Source organism: Condylura cristata, unplaced genomic scaffold (genome assembly GCF_000260355.1).
Source record: "Condylura cristata isolate star-nosed mole 26May11 unplaced genomic scaffold, ConCri1.0 scaffold00040, whole genome shotgun sequence".
Classification (NCBI taxonomy): Eukaryota; Metazoa; Chordata; class Mammalia; order Eulipotyphla; family Talpidae; genus Condylura; species Condylura cristata.
The window spans coordinates 5,325,572-5,346,385 of NW_004567141.1; the positions used below are offsets into that span (position 1 = coordinate 5,325,572).

Consider the following 20,814-nt stretch of genomic DNA (forward strand, 5'->3'; position numbering starts at 1 on the left):
CGCGACTTCCACGTCCCTCCGTCCAGGTCACGCGACTTCCACGTCCCTCCCCACCTCCTGTGCCACCCAGACCAAGTCAGTTGTCTCCTCGGTGACTCTGTAGCAGGTGGGATGGAGCTCTGGGCCTGATGAGCCAGCTCCTGCCTTGGCTTCCAGGGCCTCAGCAGCCTGCTTTCCTGCCCACTTGGGTCCTCTGGCAGCCGCCACCACATGGGGCTGGCAGAACTTGGGACAGGCTTCTCTCCCTGAGGCCCAAAGGGGCAGAGGCAGGGGAGGGACAAGATGACCCAGCATGTGGCCCAGTCTGAAGCTGAGTCTGGATGAAACTCTTTCCTGGGAAAGTTCTGTCACTAATTGACTTGCAAATGCCTTGTTTGTCCCCAGATTCATAATTAGTGTTAAGGATTTCTAGGGCCCCATCCTGAAGGGGCTTTTTTTGGGGGGAAGCTGTTCCTCTCCCCATGCTGAGGTCAGCCGGGCTGGGGGTGGGCAGAGCCGGGCACCGGTGCCCAGCTGCCATCCAGCGTTCCCACGGCACTGGTGCCAGCGTGTGAAAGGCGAGGTGTGGGGGGCGCGGGGGCTGGGGCTCCCCGCCATCTCTCAGCCGGGACCAGGGCCAAAGCCCTGAGGCTCCAGGAAACGACAGAGCTGGGGAGCGGACAGTGGCAGCGGGTGGGGGCTGGCTGGCACCCCCAGGAAGGAGAGCCCAGCCGGTGCTGGGGGTTGGCATGGGCCAAGCCTCCGGCAGGATGAATGGACCAACAAGGGGCCTCTCTTCCCCAAGGCTTCCCCACAAAGGCCTTGGCGACACCATTGAATTGGGGGGCTGGGGGCCATCAGAGGAAGAGGCGGCTATTCTCAAAGACACCCCCACTCCTAACCTCCATGCTCCCCAGGAAGGCGCCCCAGTGACCTGGGTCCAGGCCCAGCTCAGATCTGCTGAGTGAGGGGGGCAACCCTCCCGATCTCTCTGCACCTCAGTTTCTCCCACTCGATAATCCCTGGCACCCTGCCCACCCCCAGTGTCCCCCTCCTAGTTTTTGCCTACTCAGCTACCCTCAACAGTCCCACCCCACCTTCCACTGCCAGTCCCAGTCCATGTGCAGACTCTCTCCGGGCCTGAGGCCCAGCCAGCCTCCCCTCGGCACCTTTCATCCGGGCACAGACCCCCAGCCCTAACACCCTTCAGCTCCCCTCAGCTCAGGAAGACCTGTTCCAACCTCCGCTTGCCAGGAAGGAGAGGGAAGTTCCTCCACATGGCTGCCCACTGTGGCGTCAGACAGGCCAGGGCCCTGCCACTGCAAACTGTGTGACTGACTGTGTGTCCGTCTCTGGGCTCATCTGTGACGCGCTCTGCAGGACTGTCCCTACGATCCAATGAGATAAACACCAGGCGGCCTTGGCCTGGAGAGGGTGGATGCTCATTTGAAGTTCTTTTTCCCTCCGGCCTCCCATTCCAAGCTACTGTCAGTCTGCCTGTTTCCCCTGTGACTGGCATGTTCTTTCACTGCCCAGCCCCATCTTTTTTGTCCGGCTCTCCCAGCAGCCCCTCAGTTCACCATTTTCCTTTGGTAAGTCCTTCCTGAAGTCTAACCTTCTATTGCAGCTCGCCCCTCCCAGGCCTGGCCTCTTCCCAGGCTGCCCTGCAGCTGCAGCCCTGAGGGGAGGAGGCAGGTGGGCTCTATGGTAACCCTGAGAAGAGAATGCCCTCTCTCCTCATCTGCATACAGACGGTCTCATTTGCATACAGACAGGGCTCATCTGCATATGCTCAGTGGGGCTCTCAGACCGCATTCCAAAGTGTCCCGCCAGTGTCCTCCCACCCCAATTCTGGTATCCCTGTCCAGGGAGGAGTCCTCCCTGTCCTTGTCTGTTTCTGGATCTTTGTTTCCAAAGAGCCCACCCTGTCACTCTGCTTGCACCTGCTGTCACCAGTGGCCTGCTTTCCTTCCCTGTGCTCAGGAGAGTCCTTCTGCCCAACTCAGCTCACCTGTACCCTTTAGTTAAGAGCCTCCCTTCCTAGCCAGGTGGCCACTAGCAGAGGGAGAGGCCCAGTCACCACTGCCTCTTCCCGCCCAGGCCCCCGGCGCCCAGCGTGTAAAGGGGCCATGAAGACTGAGGCATGCGCACCAAGCTGCAGTCTGAGTGAAAGCAAGGGGAGGAGAGGGCAGAGCTGAGCAGCTTCCTTCTGCAGACCAGCCCCCATCCCCTTTTGCCCCTCCTCCTCTCCAGGTGCACACCTGCAGTGGGTCCTTCCAAGGCCAGCAACTGCAAGAGCCACAAAAGAGGACTGGGCAACTCGGAAAAACTTCCCTGCCTGGAAAGTCTGGGTTCACCCTTAACTCTCTTCAACTCCCCAGATTGTGACACAAGCAGAACTGCCAGTTGTTGGCCACACCCTTTCTTTCCATCAGTCCTCCTAGGCTCTGTCCTTGTGGGGGAACCGTGGGCTCTTTGGCAAGTAGGTTGGGGGAGACTGGGGTGTTCCTCCTGCAGGCTTCTCCATGCAGGGCACCCTGACACAGCTCTTCTCCCTGGCCTCAGTTTCCTCTGTAAAATGAGCTGGGCTAGACCAGGTGGCTCTAACTGTGAACCTCCTTCCTGGACACAGAGCCCAGGTGCCCTCAGCATCTTGTGTGTACTTTCAGCAGGTACAAGGATGCCCTGGGGGTCGTCTTGACCTCAGGCTAGCAGCCCTGGTATGGAAGAGCCCAGAATGCTGCGGTCTGCATTTCCCCGGGAGGGAGGTGCACGTGTGCCCAGATGCCCAGGGAGAATCTCAGCGATGTCGCCAGCCAGTGCCTGCCTCTTGGGAGAGGTTGTGGCTGGAAGAGGCAGTGGCTGGAGAGAGGGATGGGAAGAAGACATAGTTCCCATTCTGTGCTGTTAGGATTGTATCATTTGTATTATCTTAGCTGTTCTTATTTATAAGAAGTCTAGGATTCAATCCCTGGGGGAATCAGAATTAGGTGGGAGGACTTTTCAGCAAGCGCTGAAGGACTTACAAGATGCTGGTGGTCTGGGCCCTGCCAACACTATTCAGCTGGAGCTCTCTAGAGTGAGAGGGGGACTGCTCTGGGGGGGGGTAGATCATGTGGGAAACAGAGGTGTCTGTGTCGTGGGGGAAATAGGGTCAGGAGCACATTCGCCCTCCTTGTCGGGCTGCTCCTGTCCCCTCAGGTGTCCCCCTGGGTCTTACAATTGCTGGAAAGTCCAACCTGCTCTCTACCCTGAATCTAGCTGGCTAGTCACACTGCCTTTGGTTTCTAATGCAGGTGGGCAGAGAGAGCAGGATTGGGTTGCCCCGTGGGCAAGGGTGCACCTGTTCTGCGATCTGTTCAAACTCAAGATGCCATTTCTGAGGAAAAAGCCCTTCATGGAGGAGACAGAGGGCCACTCAGACCCCCATGCAGGCACTCAGGGAGCAACACCATCTTCTCCCATCTTCTTGGCTGTTGGGATGGCACCTGGGGACTCCTTGACTGGGAGCCTCAGCCCATTGCTTGAGCTGGGACTGACCAGATCATGGGTGGAGTACGGGAAGGCTTGAGGAGGCTGAGAGAGGTGGAAAGAGCCAAAGAGCTCTGGACTGCGTCCCCTTTCCCCAGGAGCTCTGTCCTCAGTGTGGTGTTCCCTATTGCTGCAATGTTGCTTTTAGCACTGGTGTCTCAGAGCCCAGCGCTGACCTCTACTCATCCAGTACCCCCCACCCCCCAGCCCAGGTACAGCCACTGCACTGGTACTATTGTTTAATTGTCTTTATTAGGCACGAGGTGGGGCTTTTGTCTCAGGGGAGTCTCAGCTCAGATGACAGAATGACACGAAGTGGGCCAGCTGGTCACCTGCAGTTAGGGGAGTCCAGCAAAACAAAGCCTTATTCCAGGCAGCCCCCAGGTTGAGGCTGGGACTCCCACCTCTGTCCTACTCAAAGCGCCCCTGGAGGAGGTGGTCGGCTTGGTAGAGTTCAGCTGCATCTTTCGGTTCATCTAGGAGCCTTCTTAGTGGGGGCCCTGTTCAGCTGGTGATATAGGTTCTTTTGATCTGAAAAGAAAAATTGTCAAGAGTAAACAAGTTTCTCTTTGGATGGAGACCTTAGCAAGAGGCAGAGGCAAACCTCCGGGGAGAGTTTCTGGGGCTGTAGAAGGTCCTCCCCTCCTTCAGAAAGGGTGATGGGCTGAGGGGAGGCTCCTTGACAAAGGGGTTACTGTGACAGTATCTAGGACCCCTTCTAGGGGCTCTACCCGCGATCTTGGGAGGGGGCAATACCCAGGGTGCGGCCTCAAGTCCTAGGCAGGTGAAAGATTAGCCAGGGGCCTAGGGCCCTTGCTTCGTCCCTGGCCAGGGACTGGCCTGGGAGGATTTGGGTGACTTCCAAGGCTCCTGCAGTCTCTTCCCCAGCCTGTCTTCAACCTGCAAGGGCTGTTTCAGCATTCTTCAGACTTCAGTCTTGTGTTTGAGTGCCCCCTCCTTCCCCTGAGAATAGGCAAGAAGTGCTCCTGATTATCAGGACCTCTGCTTTCTACCCCTATGATTATGTTTGAGGCGTGTTCCTTCTTCAAGAGTTCGGCACAGGGGACAGAAATCTAGAAAGCCACATCTGAAATCCACTCCCAGCTGTTGGTCCTGTGACTGGGGCTACTTACGTGTCTTTCTTGGGCTCTCACTTAGCCTTCCTAAGTGGGGCAGTATCACCCAGTTTTCAGGACTGCTGGAAGATTAACTGAGACAGTAGTTGAGAAGAGCCTTATACACTCAGGTGGGTGTGCAGTCAAGGCCAGTTCCTTCCTTCCTTCCTGGGGTTGGGGGAGCAGTGCTTAGGAAAGGGGAATAAAACCAGGAGAGGGGCCACACAGAAAGAGGCATCAGAAGCACAGCTGTGAGCCGAGATTCCTTTCCTGCCCATCTGGGGCTCCCAACGGAGCCAGCAACCTTGGAAGCCCCCAAAGTATACCACATCTGACTTTTCCAAAGGCATTAACTTCAGAAACAGGAGGGTCTCTGAGTTAAGTAACTTTCCCTCCCTGTCCCCAGGCCCTATCTTTGCCAGGTCCCTTGATGTACTATGGAGGGAAGAAGAGGGGAGGGAAGGGGAGGCCCACCTGGCCTTTTATGCTGGAAGTTCCCCCAAAGGTAAGGACTATCTTTCCCTTGAGGTCTGTATTCCTGACCCTCTCTGGCTCTATCTTGGATGGCCAGGTGAGCCAGCTGTTCCTCCATGTCTGAACTGAGTCCGTGGTTCTCTCCCTCCAGAGTTCCCACCCTCAATCCTTGCTCCAAATCCTCAGCTTCCTGGGAGCTATACTATCCCCAGGTTAGCTGAATTTTGCAGGGGGGAACTGTGGGAGGCCTGGGGGGTTGGGAGGGACTTATGTCTGTGAGGGCTTAGAAAGGGGTGGTGGATGAAGTTCAGCACTGGGCCTTCTGGAAGGGGGGTGGGAAGACAGGAGTCCAGATGGAACAGTCGCTGCCGGTTACACCCTCCCAGCCCCAGACAGAGCCAGGATCTCCTAGCAACAGTACAGTAGCAGGGGGCTGGGGAGAGGAGTGGGGGCTGGGAAAGCGGGTGGGGGAATGATATCATAAATTATCCCCAGCCCCTCCCTGCCATTTCAGCTCAGAATGGCCTCTTTTCTTTTTCCACCTGCTCCTCATTTAAGATCCCCTCAGCAAAGCTCACCCCACTCAGTGCCCCTCAGAATACCCCTACAGGTCAAGGTGAACATTCTCTGCCTTCTGCTAGAGTTCCTGAGGGAGGGAACTCTCATCATCATGGGATCACCCAGGGACCCTATTGGAATCTCCCCAAAGGCAGGAGAGGGAGATAGCGCTCCCTAGGGGAAGGTGCTCCCCAGAGAGACTGGGAGATTATAACTTCCAATGGTCTCTGGTCCCTGCCTCTTTGTTTGGGTGGGGATGGAGAGGGGAATTTCAAAGGCATTAATGACATGACTGCTTCTCTACAACTTGGGTTGAGGGGCACTTGCTCTCACAGGCTTGCTAAGCAAGTCTCAGTTTCCCTATACCAACAGCTGGAATCAAGGAAGCCCAAACTGCCTCAAGCTGAGTGGCAACTCCTTCCTTCCTTCCCAAATCAGCTATGTCAAGCCAAGGGACAGAGAACTGGTTCTCAGTAGCACAGATCACGGCTGGATACTGGCAAGGACTTTCCAAGGCAGGGAGAAGCACCATCGTAGAATTTCCTGGTTGGAGAGTGGTAGAGTCTATCATAGAAACAAGAAACTGGGTGGGTACCTCTTAAATGTATCCCCTTTTGCTTTCCTGACCATAATAAATAACACACAGGAAACATGGAGACTGACACTAAGTAAGCCTCTGTCTTGTCCATTTTTTAACAAATGAGTATGGATTTTTATTGGACAGGTTTAGGGAGAAAAGAGTAGATCCCTGGAGATCTATCTTCTGTCCTCTAAGAACCCATGAGAAAACCCAGATATGAGGTAGAGCCCTGTGCACAAGATGGCAGCCAATTGCCATGGCAACAGCAGGAGGAGTCTGGTTGGGTGCAGGGGTGGTGGAGGAAGCCAGCTGGTGCCAGATGGACAAACCCAGCAGAAGGCAGCCCCAGCCGGGTGAAGCTCATGCCCCCTGTGCCCAGGGCTCTCCTCCATATGCCAGCCTCAGCCTGGTCCAGCCCTAAAGGCTCCATTGCTCTCTGTGGGGGATGATGCCAAAACCATTCCTCCTCCTGACTCTTACGTGTACAACAAGCCATGACCGCTTAGAAACAAAACACCCTCCTGTTCAGAGCCTCCCTGGCCCATGGGTCCAGGGATCTAGGTAAGTCTGAATAGAGCTGACTTCTGATAGTCTGAGGAGCCTTAAATCAGGGACTTGAGCAGGTCCTAAGTGGCAGGGCTAGAGGTCCATTTTGAGTGTGACTAAAGAAGGGTCACTATGTCTGGCTAAACTCCCTCTGGAGAGTTCTGAAGAACACCTGGTTAAAGCCTGGAGGGCAGGTGGCAGGGAAGGGGCAGGGCAGAGCAGGGTGGTATGGGCTTACCAGCTTCACTTCTTCCCTCTCCTCTTCCTAGGACTGCTGGACAGTTTCACACATGGCCAGTGGGGAAGTTCTTCCTGAGGTGGAAAGAAGGTGTGGTCATGTAGTCCTTCACCTATTTGTTTAAAATGAGTGCCTCCCAACCAGGCTCAGCCAGACGCAGGCCTACATGAGGCCACAAGTGCTCCAGGCAGCCTTTGGGGAGGAACGCTAACACATCCCCAGACACAGGGACTGCGCTGTAGCCTCTTCACTCCGCTCCAGCAGCCTGTGCCCTCACTTCCCAACTCTGAAGGCATCCCCAACTGTCCCCATTGATATGCAACCCCTCTTTAAATTTTTTTTTAAATTTATTTTTACAGGTCTCCCTGGAGGTGCAGGGGTTAAGTCTCAGCACTATGAAGCTATTCACAGCCACTGCAGCATGAGTTTGGTCCCAGGCCAGGGAGCTGACCCACATGTGCAGCAGACCCCTCCTGTCTCCATCTGCCTGTTCTGCTCCCTACTCTCTCTGGTGAATCCTCTCATACCCTCCACACCTCTGGCCTGTACCCCAGTTCTTCTGTGTATAAGTAAATACAAATAAATCTTAAAAAGATTATTTTTGCATAGAAGAACTGAGGTGGAGGCCAGAGGTACAGGAGGTGAGAGGATTCACCAGAGACAGAGTGGGGAGCAGAACAGGCGGATTGACTGACACACACTGCTGAGGGGAGCAGCGGGTGAGACAGAAGAGGTCTGCTGCACCCTGTGGGACACTCCCTGGTCGGGGATTGAACAATAAGCAATAGCCGGTGATGGTGACACAGAGGCCACCAGGGAGCCCCTGCAGCCCCTCTCTAATACTGCACCCCTCGGCTTTAGTATTAACACTGGGCTTCTGCAGTCTTACAAACTCACTGACACCAACCCAGCTGGTTCTCAGAAGGCCCCCGGAAGGGAGGGACTAGAGCCATAAAGTGACTACCTAATGTCACTGAGCTAGTAAGAGAGAGAAGCCAGAATTTGAATCCTGATGGGCTTGTCCAATTCCTGCATCAAAAACCTCCTCATGGTAGAGCTCCTCTGCTTACCCAACCTGTGAGCACCTACAAACTGAGTTGGAGTCTGTGTTCACTCTAATGCTTCAAGTACCCCCAATCCAAACACTTAGAATGTGCCGTGGCACAGGGGTTGGAGGTGGAGATGTCAGGCCTCCACTGCCGGCACAGCATGTGGCCTGTAAAAAGCTTCCCCAGAGAGGACAAGACTGGGAGAGGGGACTGAGCTGGCCTATGAGAGGCTTTTTGACTCTGCTCAGTCCTATCTTTGCACACTTCCCAGGTAGCCTGCCCTGATAGGCAGCCCCTGTGGCTGGGGGCATGAGAGAGGTTCAGGGCAGGGCAACCCCAGAAACAATGAGGGAGAGCAAGTGTATGAGTTGGGGAAGGGAAAGTGGAGAGGAGCGGCAGGATGGGGAGGTAAGCTGGGAAGAAATGGGGAGCAGCAGGGCAGGGCCTTGGTGCTGGTACCTGCGGGGGCCTTTTGGGGCATGACACTTGGGCCAAGTCTCAGTTACTGGACTTCCTGCCTCAGCCTGGTGAAAGCGGGGGCCACCCTCAGGCTTCCCTTCCTCCAACGCCTTCCACACTGCCCCAAGGAGCCCTGGAGTGAAGCACGCTCACCTGACAGGGCCACTTCCACAGCCACTCAGAGGGCTTTGTGCAGAGACTGGGTGTGGGGAAATGGGTGCTACCAGGTTCTAGCGGGTGCTCCAGCATCCCAACTCTGCAGCCAGCAGTGGTGTGGTCCTCAACTCTCCCTCCACCCTCCCACTCCCCCTCTCTAGAAGTCCCTCCAATGCCTTGGCCACTCCTGCATACCCCCTCCTCATACCTTCCCTCATTCTTCCTCTAGGAAGTTTCCAGGTCTGAGCCCCAACTCTGTTCTTCACCCCAGTCCCCTTAGCCTTCAGCCTTGACCTACTGAACCTTCCTTTTAAAAAGGCTCAGAGGCTGGGTGGTTGCTCCCATGAAATCATCCTGCATCCTGTATCCCCCACCCTCCCTGAGTGCCCATCTCCTGTTGTGGGGACCAAGCTCGAGAACTCCCACAAGCCTGCATGTGTGTATGCACGAGGGAGACGGAGACTCCATGCCTTCCTGGGTGACTCCTGGCCTTTCCCGGGACTTCACTGCGTTCTAAACTAGCTGAGAGCCAGTGAAGTGACTGCCTGGGCGCTGGACTCAGGGGCAGCTATGGCAGTGTCCTGTCCCTCCCAGGGAGGTTACGTGCTGCTCCCCACCCCCTGGACTCAGCGTCCCTATGGCTGTCGCATACTTCCTGGAGCCTCTGTCCCCAAATCCTGCCTTCTGGCAGGAGGGCACCAAACTCTTAACTGAATTTCTGCCCCTACTTTCCAACTCTCCCAGCCCAGGCTCCCGTTAATGGGCACTCCAGTCCCCAAGCACAAGCTCTTCCCTACCTCCTTGCCTTCATGTGTTAGTCACTCTCTTCCACCCACTTCCCCACAGGCCTTAGATTGGCCATGGCTCCCTCCCCATGATCCACAATACCCTACACAGCTTCAGCACCAAAGTGAATGCTGTCCTGTCGTTCTTGTTGTGTTTGCCTCCCTGACAGACCTCCAGGCCCCATTTTCCCTTCAGCACAGCTTCACATACAGTAAGTGTTTAATAAATGCCTCCTGCCTGCCTGAGCAGGAATGAGAGAAAGGAAGGTGTGGATGTGAGAAGCCCTCGAAGGAAGAAGTGATAGTTTTAATGTGGCTGATTTGGGTGAGGAGCGGGGAGGAAGAGGGCAAATATAGGCTAATGCTCAGCATTTAAGCCTGAGTTCCCAGAAGCTTAATGGGACCACCAATGTCAGTGAAGAAGTAGAGACACAGAGCAAGACTCGAAGCATGATGTTGATGAGGGGCTATGAATCCCCTCCAGCCCAGGGAATGATCGCCTCCTGTATTTGGGACTGGGGCTGTGCTTATGCAACCACAGAAGCTAAAAGCACCGGGTGTCAGCCTCCTGACAGGGGGGGCTGGGCACATGGTCCGGGGGCAGCTGTCACATGCATGCATCCCTCCGCTCTGGTGCTGACAGCAGCGCCACAGGTAGTTTGGACACAGATCTAGAGTCCATAAGGCTAGAGAAATGAGTGAGAGTTTAACTCCAGATGATGTGATAAAGGTGAATAGGTTAAGAAAAAAAGGAAGAAAGAAAGGTTGATTGCAGGCCCTTGGGGAACACTTTGGGTTGGAGGACAGGTGAAAACAGAGAACTGAGTGAACCAGTCCTAGAATGAATCGTCATGGATATAACAGAAGAATCAAAGACCAATGAAAACTGGTGGACATCAGTATAAAATGGTCCACGGAGGTCACCAGGTCTGATGAGGAGGCTGCTGGTGACAAGGCTATGAGTGGCTATTTCACCAGAGTTGTGAAGATGGATGTAAGGATGCCCACTGAAGCGAAGACTTGGGATTTCACCTCCAGGGCACAGCAGCCCTCTGGTCGGAGACACCCTATGGTGATGGCCGACTGCCCACCCACCACTCCCCACCCTTCTCGTGCGTTCCCAGTCTGAGTCCCCAGTACTTTCACATTACCCACAGTCCTCCCACTCCTCTCGCCATGGTGCTCACAGGAGCCTGGAGCTAACACCAGTATGAGGCATCTCTACCTCCCCTGCTCCTGGGCAGAACGTCACATCACTTCTGGGGCTGATTCTCATCTCGCCTTCCTCCCTTCTCTCCACATTCCCACTGGCAAGACGACTCAAAAATGTCAGCCAAAAGCCCTTCTTATGGTCTCATCTCCCTCTATGGCCACCAACCAGAGCTGGTTCCCCGCTACACCTATCAGAGTCGGCCATTTTGTGGGCGCCAGCTACCTAAGATGGCGGCTTCCTTCTCTCCCTATGCTTCCGTTCCCACAGCCTGGCCTCCTACCCTTGCCTCTTTCTTTCTGAAGCCTGAGCCCAACAAGGTGGGGGGCCAGGTTGGGGAGCCAAGGCCGGAGGAAGCAAGACAAAAAAGGACAGAAAAGCCAGCCCCTTGGCATCTCTCTTTGGCATTTGAGTCCAGCTCAGAGAGGGAGGGCAGAAGGGAAGAAAGAAAGTAGTGTGAGTTTTTATTTCTATCCTCTTCCTGCCACCACCTCCTCCCCCCCCCCACACTTTGATGAAAACAAAATCTCGCTCCCTTTCTCTCTTCTCCAACCCTCCCCCTTTTTTCCTGGCTCCTACCATGAGCCTCCTGGAATGCAAATGAGTTGTATTATGCAAATATATGCAAATCAGGCTTAACGAGCGGAAGGAGGGGGCAGAATGCCTAATGAGTAATGGCGGAGGGTGCAGATGGAGGGTGGCAGAAATGATCCTCTTCTCCTCTCAGTTCCCACAGCCCGGAGACTTGCTGGGCATATTGGGGTGTCCCTTATTTCTGAGAAAGAGAAGTTCAAGGACCCATCATTTCAATGGCAAAGACCTAGGGTGACTTTGGCTATAAGTGAGGAATAGAAGATGTTGGGGTGAGGGGAGAGAGTGTTAAGTACAAGGGGCTTGTGCTCACTTGTGCATCATTGCCCAGGGACTCTGGATTTGCCAGATTCCCTGCCTCTATGACTTGCTGATGGCAGAACCTGGTGCTGAAAAGAGGGTGATGCTTATGCATGCCTAGGCCTGTGCATCAGAAAGGATTCCCAAGGGAAGATTCCCAGCCAGACCCAGGTTCTTCCTGGGGGTAGGGGTGAAAGCTGTCTCTCTTTGTGCTTTGGAAGGTGAAAGGGGGGGGGGCAGGAGGAGGGTTGGGTGGTTGTCATGGCAACATAGCATGGAACACCCACCTTCCGAACATCCAGCCCCAGAGGACCTAGGAGTTGGGGGGGGATAATAGATTGACACCCTCTGATACCCCCACCACCTGGCACTGCCAGCCGGAGATGGCGGCATCAAATCCTAGAGATAATCGCCCCTTTGTTTCTAGGCTCATGGTGTTGGGGGAGCAAGCCTGGGCACACAGAAGGGCCTTTCCCAGGCTCTGTTCCAGTTTGCATGACTCTTGTTGGACTCTGGAGACTCCTTGTGGCCATCCACTGGCCTTTGGGCCCTGGCAGATGGTTGTCCCCTTGCCTTTTCTTCCATGAATTTGCCAGCTTCTACTAGGTATAACATCTTCTACACTTCGAGATCTCTCCTCCAAGCCTCCTCATACTATCAGTTCTACCTTTTTCTTGCTTGTAGGGACAGCTCACAGGCCTAGATATGTATTTTGCCCTCTTTTGTATAGGTGCAGCCTTTGAATTCTCCCTGCTAACATTTTAGACCTGCTCTATCAGCTCAGGCTTCTAAAGGATGAAATGGTCAGGGCCAAGTTGGAACACAGGATCTTGGTATTTCCACTAACCAGCTGGGTGATCTTGGTTATAACTTTTCTACTCTTATTTTAGGATCTGTAAAATGAAGGATATAGAACTGATGATTTCAAAACTCGTTTCAGCTCTACACTTTATATCTTACATGAACTTAGATTAAATCTTTCTGGAAACCTAACCACCTTCCTTTCCACTCCTGGAGCAGCCCATCTCATTCGGACTGCCCAAAGAGGACAAACCCAATTTCCCGAAGATGAAATTCTAACTGCCTTTAACATTTCCTTCCGCCTGAGACATCACAGCTGCCTGCAAACAACTCCTACAGAAGTGAAGAAAATTCTAAACCAAACTGGAGTCTTTGATATCTGACCCTGCAGACTGGAGGACCTCCTCCTAACTCTTTCCCAAAGGGTCAGCACTGTCATCTCACTCACCGCCTGGGAGCTGTCCATGGTGCTGGATGAGGCCCTGGTGCACTTGTGGAGAGAGAGCAGCAGGGGTGGTGGAGCACCCACCCACTACAGGTGAGAAGCTAAAGGGGAGAGAAGGAGCAGAAACATTTGGAAATAGTAAGGAAAAAGGATGACGTATTCCTGAAGAAAGTTTCTCCTCTCTGAAGATCTCCAAGTTGTCAATACTATTTTGGGGAAGGATAAGCATAAGAACAAATGAAATGCTGAACCACCTACCCCATCAACCCTAATGACTTAAATGTCCTAGATGAGCTCAGTCCTCATCTTGGTTTCCTCATTTGGAAATCCAAAGGAAATGGAGTCACAGCTCTTGTCCTTGGAGAGGAGTGCTAATACTGATGTAGGAGACAGGGCACACGTCTTTAGTTTCCAATGTTAAAGTGTACGTTCCAAAAGGAATTTAGTAATAAAGTTGAGAACATACAGAGGAAGATACAATCTGTCTGATGTTATAGATATCACGAGTTTGAGAAGGGGAAGTAGGAAAAGGCATGTGTGTGCCTGCAAGCACAGGTGTGTGTGTGTGTGTGTGTGTGTGTGTGTGTGTGTCCCAGGCAGAGACCCTAGCTTTAGCTGCACATTAGAAACACCAAGGGAGCTTTTAACTGAGACTGCTGCCAAGGCATCATCCCCAGACACTCTCATTTCATTGGTGTGAAGCTGAGCCAAAACACAGTATTTTTTTAAAAGCTCCCCAGGTGATTTTAGTGCATTACCAAGTTGAGAATCATTGGCCTGGAGGAAAAGCAGATAAGAAAAAGTACATTGGTTGAATCTGATCATCTGGAAGAGGTACCCCTGAAGGAAAAAAAGAGAAAGCGAGAGAGAGAGCTGGAAAAAAAGAGAGAGCAAGAGAGAGAGCTGGACATGCATGTAACTCTGCTTTCCTAGGTTTCCCCAAAGGTCCCAGGTCTGGCACTCAGGTATTGGCTTTGTCTCTTCTGTGTTGTGGAAGCTCAACCCACCCCAAGGCATGAGATGGACTGTTTCTCCATCCTAGTCCCTAGTGCAAAGACAGGGAATGGGTGCAATGACCCTAAGGGCGTGCTACTCCCCTTCACCCAGGAGGTCCCCAAGGAGGCAGTTGTGGAAGGTAAACAGCAACAATGGTTTCTTTCAGTGTCCAGATTCCAACCCTTCAGTCCAATTAGCAGACATAGCAAACAGCAATTCAGCTGCCTTCAACCGCTGTCATAACAAACTCAGAGCAGCCTTAATGGGGGGATTAGGGCAGGAGGAGGGGGGGTGTCATTCTAAGTCCTGGGAGAGCCTGGGTGGCAAGGACCTATTCCCCTTTTCTAATCGCTCTCCAATCTAAATATACACCCACCCACCTTTACTTTCCTTAACCCTGCTCCTCGTTCCCCTCAAAGCTCTGAGAATGTTTTTACCATTTTCTCTATTCTTTCCTTCCAGTGATTTTAAAGCATTAACCTAACCTCATTTATCTCCTTGGGAAACTGGAACATGCTGCCTCTGGATGAGACAGTGCCATAAGCCCCAAGGTAGTTGAGGTCTCAAGAGCAAAGGAAGGGAGATAGCCACGACATAAGGATGGGAAGGACATTAAGAAGCAAACATCAGTATTTCAGCTGCCAAACCTTTGGAGGTGAAAACATAAAGGATTTCCAAATGTAGAAGACTAGAGAATCCTGTGCTTCACTGGTGGATTGCCAAACCTAGGATTTGGGGCTGGGATGGTAGGATCAGAGAGACAAGAGGCAAAAAAAAAAAGAACATTCCCCTTGAAGGCATTCAGTCATAAAGAAAAGTCTACATGCTGACAGGCAGATAGCTATTTGGTTCATTAATATACCACTGCCTAGCATGTCCTCTAATTTAATAAGCTGTGTTTTTAGTAATTCTAGCTTAATGAAATAAAGTTGGAATTATCATTTGCGATACCATATTTACATGTGCTGTTTCCCTATCTCCATAAGTCAGCTTACCAGTTCTAAGTACTCTTCCAGCAAGTGGACAGCGGGCAGATCCCTTAAGGTGAAGGAACTCAACGGGCCATGCTGCCATGTGGGACTCTAGCCTCTTCCCTTAATAAGCTTCCCAAGTAATGTTCTTCCTCTTTAGGCTTCAGACACTGCCCACCTACGTCCCCAGGAATCCCTCCTCAACCCCAAAGCTCGGAAAGGAAGAACATCCTCAAATTTAAATATTTTGAGATCCACAGTCAAGAATATGTCAAAGAGCTGCCCTTTTGCATTCTAAGATACTGTTACATGCTTTTAAGCAGTCAATCCAGACCGTAGCCTTTAACCATTCAGGAGTCTAAATATTACTCTTTACCCATAAAATATAAGCACAGAATTTTTTTGATCCATATAACAACCCTCAGGGAATAAATTCTTATCTCTATTAAAAATAGAGCTGAGGCTTAGAGATCCGAGTAACTGGTGAATGACACCTAAATACAGACTTTGGTTCAGTCTCATTTGTTCTTTCTATCACTACCCCCAGGGCCTGCTGATTGTGGTGATTCTTGTATAAGGTTCTTTCAACAAGACCCTCAGATGCCTAGGACTGCGAAAAATTTGTGGCATGATGAGGGTATGAGTGACAATGCAAGAGTTGAGTCAAAAATTTAGGATAAAATTTCCTTAAACTCCTGAACTTGAAATTCAATAGGAGGATATTGGGATGAAGGGCTATGGAGAAAAATTAGTAAAGAAGTGAGCTTAGAATTTGCTTTCCAGTCGAAATAGGTGGATGTTGCAAGATCTTAATAGAGCTAAAAACACTTAGGCACAGACAGTAGTGCAATGTTACAAAAGAGAATATTTTCTAACTAGTAGCTAGTAGGACCCCTCCAAGCCTCATTCAACCCAACTTCCTTGCACCCCACATCCCACCAGTTCTCCTACTGGGTTTAGATGGAGTCGACACTGTCAGCTATAAAACGGTGGGAGGCAAAAGCAGAGTATTTGGCAAGCTATTCCAAATCCCTGAGTCTCTCTTCCCCTAGTGGGTTTATACCGGTGTAGACAGACATGTCTAATCTGACAAGGGAGCTTCCTACCGCACCCCATCACACACATCCAATCCAGGTCACACACCACTCAGTTTCGCCTCCATCAGCAGACACACAGCTCACAAACAGTCCCCCAGCATTCTCCTGGCAACCTACACACACGCCCACACCAGATCTACATGTAAGGCAGATACAAACTGTCACCTCTACATTACTCCTGGCCTCTAATTCTCCTTTCCACGGAGGCCCTTGTTTTGTAGGATATAAACTCACCAGTTCCTCAAAGCCCAATTTCTCTTTTGTAGACCCTATGGTCGAATGTGCTATAGTAGGATACAACAATAGAAACAAACCCATTCTAGTTAATAACAGGTTCTAAGACTTAAGTGGACGAACCTTAGCATCTACTTGATCCCAAATACGCATTTCCAACCAGCAACATGAAAAGTAAAGAACAAAAAAGCATAGTTTTCTTGGTTTTTCTCTTCTTCTGACCCTAACTCACCCTCTCAGACCTTCCTGCAGGCAAGGGTAGAGTGATGAGAAAGCATTGGCTTTGAAACCATTGAGTGATATTAGCAACTCATTTGAGTTCTATGGTTCCTTGTCTGTAAAATGGGGTTAATAACAGTTATCTCACTATATTGTAGGATCAAGATTTTTTTAAAAAGTCATGTAAGCAGAAAGCGTTTACCCAAAAAGTATGCTGTGCTGTTAGGGATTATAAATCCCTGGCCCAAAACCTGTTCTCTTTCTCCCTAATCCCACATTTAATGCTCCCTCAAAAAAAAAAAAAAAAGAAGAAGAAGAAGAAGAAAAATCCATACACATAAGAAAACAAATTGCAAGCAGCTGTAAAAGCAAAAGACCATTAATGTCTCTTTCCTCTAAACCTCTGATGGGAGAAAACATATGAACTGTAGGCTCTCTGAAACCCAGGTTTTTTTAGTTTGGATTCCCCCAATATTCTCCCACATAATATATAATTGAATCATAAACTTCCAGTGATAAAATCAGTTCCTAGGAGGAAAATTTAAGGTCATTTCCTTCAGTTCTGTTCACTTTTGCTCCCTAGAACGCCTGCCCTGTGTGCTGGAATGCCATGGGCCAGGGTATGAGGGGAGGAGTAGATGCAGAGGGTGCTACATCCAGATTTAGCTACATCTACTTTCACTCTGCCAGGTAATTCCAGACCATCTTCCTCTCCAGTGTATCTAAACTTTTGCTTAAAATATTTAGGTCAGGCCAGATAAATGGATTCTTTTAGGAAAGGCCCTGACTAATCTCTCTAATTCTTTGCCTTCTCTGGGCAGTATAAACACTAAGCTACACATTCCTTTGTGTTTGAGTATCCTGAGGCCATTTGCTCTTGGCTATGATTTCCAAGAGAGTGAGGGTGGGGTGTGAGGGCAAGGTGTCCTGAAGCCCCAACTCAGTGCCTTTGATCAGGGAGGACAAAGCTGGCATGAGCAGTTTTTCAAGACATCAGATCAGGTCTTGGGTAGGAAGGAGGAAAGATTATGGAAACAACGGAACTGAGAAAGACTGCACTCCAGTGCCCCTGAAATCAAGCGGGACAAAAAGATGCCTGGAGAGGAATCATGTCCTTTTTTGAACCCCTACCCCACCCCAGTACCTGCAGCGCTACCTCAACTTATGGCCATTATACCAATTCTCAGCTCCCAACCGAGCTGGATAAACCTACGCGGCTTCATGGGGCAATGGAAGCAGATAGCAATCTCAGGCGACTTCCTCAGACCCTCCCAAGCCCGGCAGTAGCTTCCCAGAGCCTGGGCAAACTGTAGCCAGAGCCCACGACACTGCCCGGAATAACCCTGCAACTAGATTGACAGATGCCCCTTGGAACAGCATCTCCGGCGGTGACCCAAATGACAGACAACGCTGGAAAAGAGCCCAAGTGGTAGCCACAAAGCTCCTTTCTCGCTCCAAACTCATAGGGGGGAGATAGTGACCTGGCTAAAGTCAAACCGGACGGCGACTCCTACCTGCGCGGACCGGGATTGGGGGGTGGGAAGTCGCCCCAACCGGTGCGGTCATGAAGTCCGCTTGCCGCTGGGTCCTCTTCTCGCCTCCCACGGCCCGGGTGAGTCCTCGCGGCTCTAGTGCCTCACTCAGGCCTCCCCCGCCCGCCCGTGCGGTCAGCTTTCCCGGGGCCCCTCTGCGCAGTGTATGGGGTTATTTTTACTTTCGGTTATCTAGCTTTATGAAGACTCCACACCACTCATACAGCTAGATAACCAAAGATAACAACCAACCCCGCCTCCTGGCTGCCGCCGCCTCTTCCACGCAGCCTCTCGGCTGCCGCCGCTGCCGCCGCCGCCGCCGCCAGGACAGTCGCAGCCTCCCGCTCGCCCGCGGGTGGGGCTAGGGGATGGATACACCGGTGGAGATGGGGAAACGGAGAGAGAAACAGTACAAGACGTAAAGACTCAATGACACAAGGATACAGACATGACAGCGACCGAAAAAGGCGTGGAAAAGACGCGACAGCCGGGGATCGTTCCCAGACTCGAACCTCGAAGCTTCCGACGCTGGGTTTCCAGCGCCCCACTCCTGCCAGAAGCGGGAACGCGGTTGGCCCCGCGGAGGAGGCACTCGCGGACTTTTCGTGCCACCCGGGTAAACCGCTGGTACCCAGGGGAGGCTGCCCTGCACCTCACGGGGTCTCGGCTGCCCTTCTTGGGAAGATCCAGGGCGCATTCTACAGCCTGATTCTTAGCTCTCAGCGGTGCCGGAGTCTCCGCGTGGGGGATCTTAGGGCAGAGGCGCGAAACCCGGCCCCACCACACCTCCCAACTCTTGAAGGCGGTGCCTGCGAAGCCGAGCTCGAGCCGGGGGAAAAGGGCTGGGTCCCATTTGCCGACTAAAAAGGGTTGGGGGGCAGGCTGCGAAACCTGGGGGTAAAAATCCCGGAGGTGTCCCAGAAGGAAACAGGGAAATCCCGGCAACCCAAAGAGAGAGGGAAGCCTGTGGGGGTGGGGTGGGAGGCGACTCAGAGACTCCCGAGCGAATCTCTCAAGGAGAGAAGGGTAAAGACCCCACCCGAGAAAGGATTCAGGAGAGCACCCACAAGATGTGATGGGAGAAGATAAGCAGAGGGCCGGCTGGGCAGGTGAGCCGAGGCTCAGGCCCCGCAGGACACCCTCCTCCCGACCCAATCCCCAGAGAAATGGCTTAGTACAAAGAGGTCCAGGAATCACCCCGGTCTGTGAAAATGGCCGGGGGTCCAGGGTGAGAGGTGTCCCAGGGGTTGGGGTTTCCTATCGGGAAGGAAAATCCTCAGGGAGGTCCCGCGAGCCGCAAGGGGGGTTTGGGGTTCCGCCAGCCCCTAGTGGCGGACGCGCAGGCATGCTGGATTTTGAGGCACTCGCCCACCGCGTGCCCCTAGCCCGCCAGGCCACTTACATTGAGCCCAGGGTGCCCATCCGCGCTCTCCCGCGAGGTCCTCCCGGCCCATTCCCTCCCACCGACAGCCACGGCCAAAAGGCAGGAGTGCCAGCGCTCAGCAGGCGCGGGGCGGAGGCGCCCGCCCCGATCTCAACCTCGGCAGCGGAGCCTGGGCGACCATGGCAGAGCGGGCCTCACCACCCTGGCTCGCTCCTCCGCCTCAGCTGCTGCTCTGGCCCGGGCGCGCTCCGGCTCCGGACTTTTCATTCATCCTTTCACGCTCCCTCCCGAGACCAGCCACTGATTGGCTCCGCCGGGTCTGACGTCACCGCCTCGTTTCACCCACCCCCCACCCGCTACCCCACCCCTCCCCCTCCCCGGTGGAGCCGGAGCGCGCAATTGGGGCGCCCCTCCCCCCGGAGAACGGGGCGGAGGCGGGGCGGAGGGGGGTGGAGAGGAGGAACTACTATGTCTGTGTGCAGATTCCCAGCCTCTGGCTGCCTCACCCTCCCCGGAGACTCTCCTGCCATCTCCAATTCATTGCCATTTGTGATTTTGATTTCCAGCCTCACTTTTTGTAGGTCCTACATTTTCCATTTTGGCTCTAGGTATGTCGCAACAGGACAAAAGCTCAAAGATGGAAAAAAGATCGGGCGAAATCTCAAAAAGAACTATATGACGGGCGACTCTAGTTCCTCCTCCTCCTCTCATCAGGAGATTCTTTGTGCTTCCCGGGTTCTGATCCCTCCCAGACTGTGATCCCAATCTTTTAGGAACCTCTTGTTGGTTTTCAGCCCAAAACAGTGAGGGAAAGATTCTGGAAGTTTGCGAGTCTTACCGGGAGACATGGGGATCTGAGCGAGGTCGGGCCTCCCTTTTCACCAAGCAGATACCGGACATCCCTTGAACCTGTTCGCCGTACCCAAAATCCTGGTGGGAGAGTGTGGCGCATCCTAGATGGCATTGGCCTGGGCAACACCCTCAGGTTTTGACTCAGCCACGCAGGCCCTCGCTCACGCATTCTCTTTTTTGCCACCGCCTGCGTCTCCAACCCCGAGAGCCCTGAGTGCCTACCCGCGTTCCATCTCCAGGTATCTGCAAAGTTGGGGGTCCCCAAAAGAACTTTACTCTCCAGCAAGCTTTCAGATTCCGAGCTTTTCCGACTGGGCTGCCCATATGACCCATAGAATTGGAGCCAAATAATGCTGCATCTCAGATTCGGGCGGCGGCGCATAAACGCCCAGGGGCGGCATCAGAATTCTTGCTGCCCGGGTAGGGAGCGAGCAGCGGTGCCCTAACTGAGCCGCTGAGCCTGCTTGGAAGCTGTTCGAATTCCGGGCCCTCCATCCTCCGTCCCTTTTCTAAAATTCCTGTGTTTTAGATATCTGGAGCCTCTCTGTCCCCTTAATGTGGGCAGGCTCCCATCACCAGGTGTTCTGAACATTAGATAACATGGGTACACTTGAGGGGACCCCAGGTTTGGCCTCACTTGGAGAGACTATTACCTGCCAGAGTGTCCCACCTCTGCACAGACTAGGACAAAGGCTAGCCTGAATGCCATTTG

The 20,814-nt window shown here is 52.8% G+C and overlaps 1 long non-coding RNA gene across 2 annotated transcripts; it reads right to left on the reverse strand.

Annotated features, from left to right (window-relative positions):
- Positions 1-3,749: 3,749 nt before the first annotated feature.
- Positions 3,750-19,475, reverse strand: LOC105854438. 2 transcript variants are annotated; one of them, XR_001146117.1, is made up of 4 exons: positions 19,269-19,475; positions 12,821-12,918; positions 7,022-7,095; positions 3,750-4,041 (listed from the first exon to the last, which is right to left on the reverse strand). It is a non-coding gene; the product is annotated as an uncharacterized LOC105854438 (long non-coding RNA). The 2 variants fall into 2 exon arrangements; XR_001146116.1 differs by lacking the exon at positions 12,821-12,918.
- Between the last annotated feature and the right edge of the window lie 1,339 nt (positions 19,476-20,814).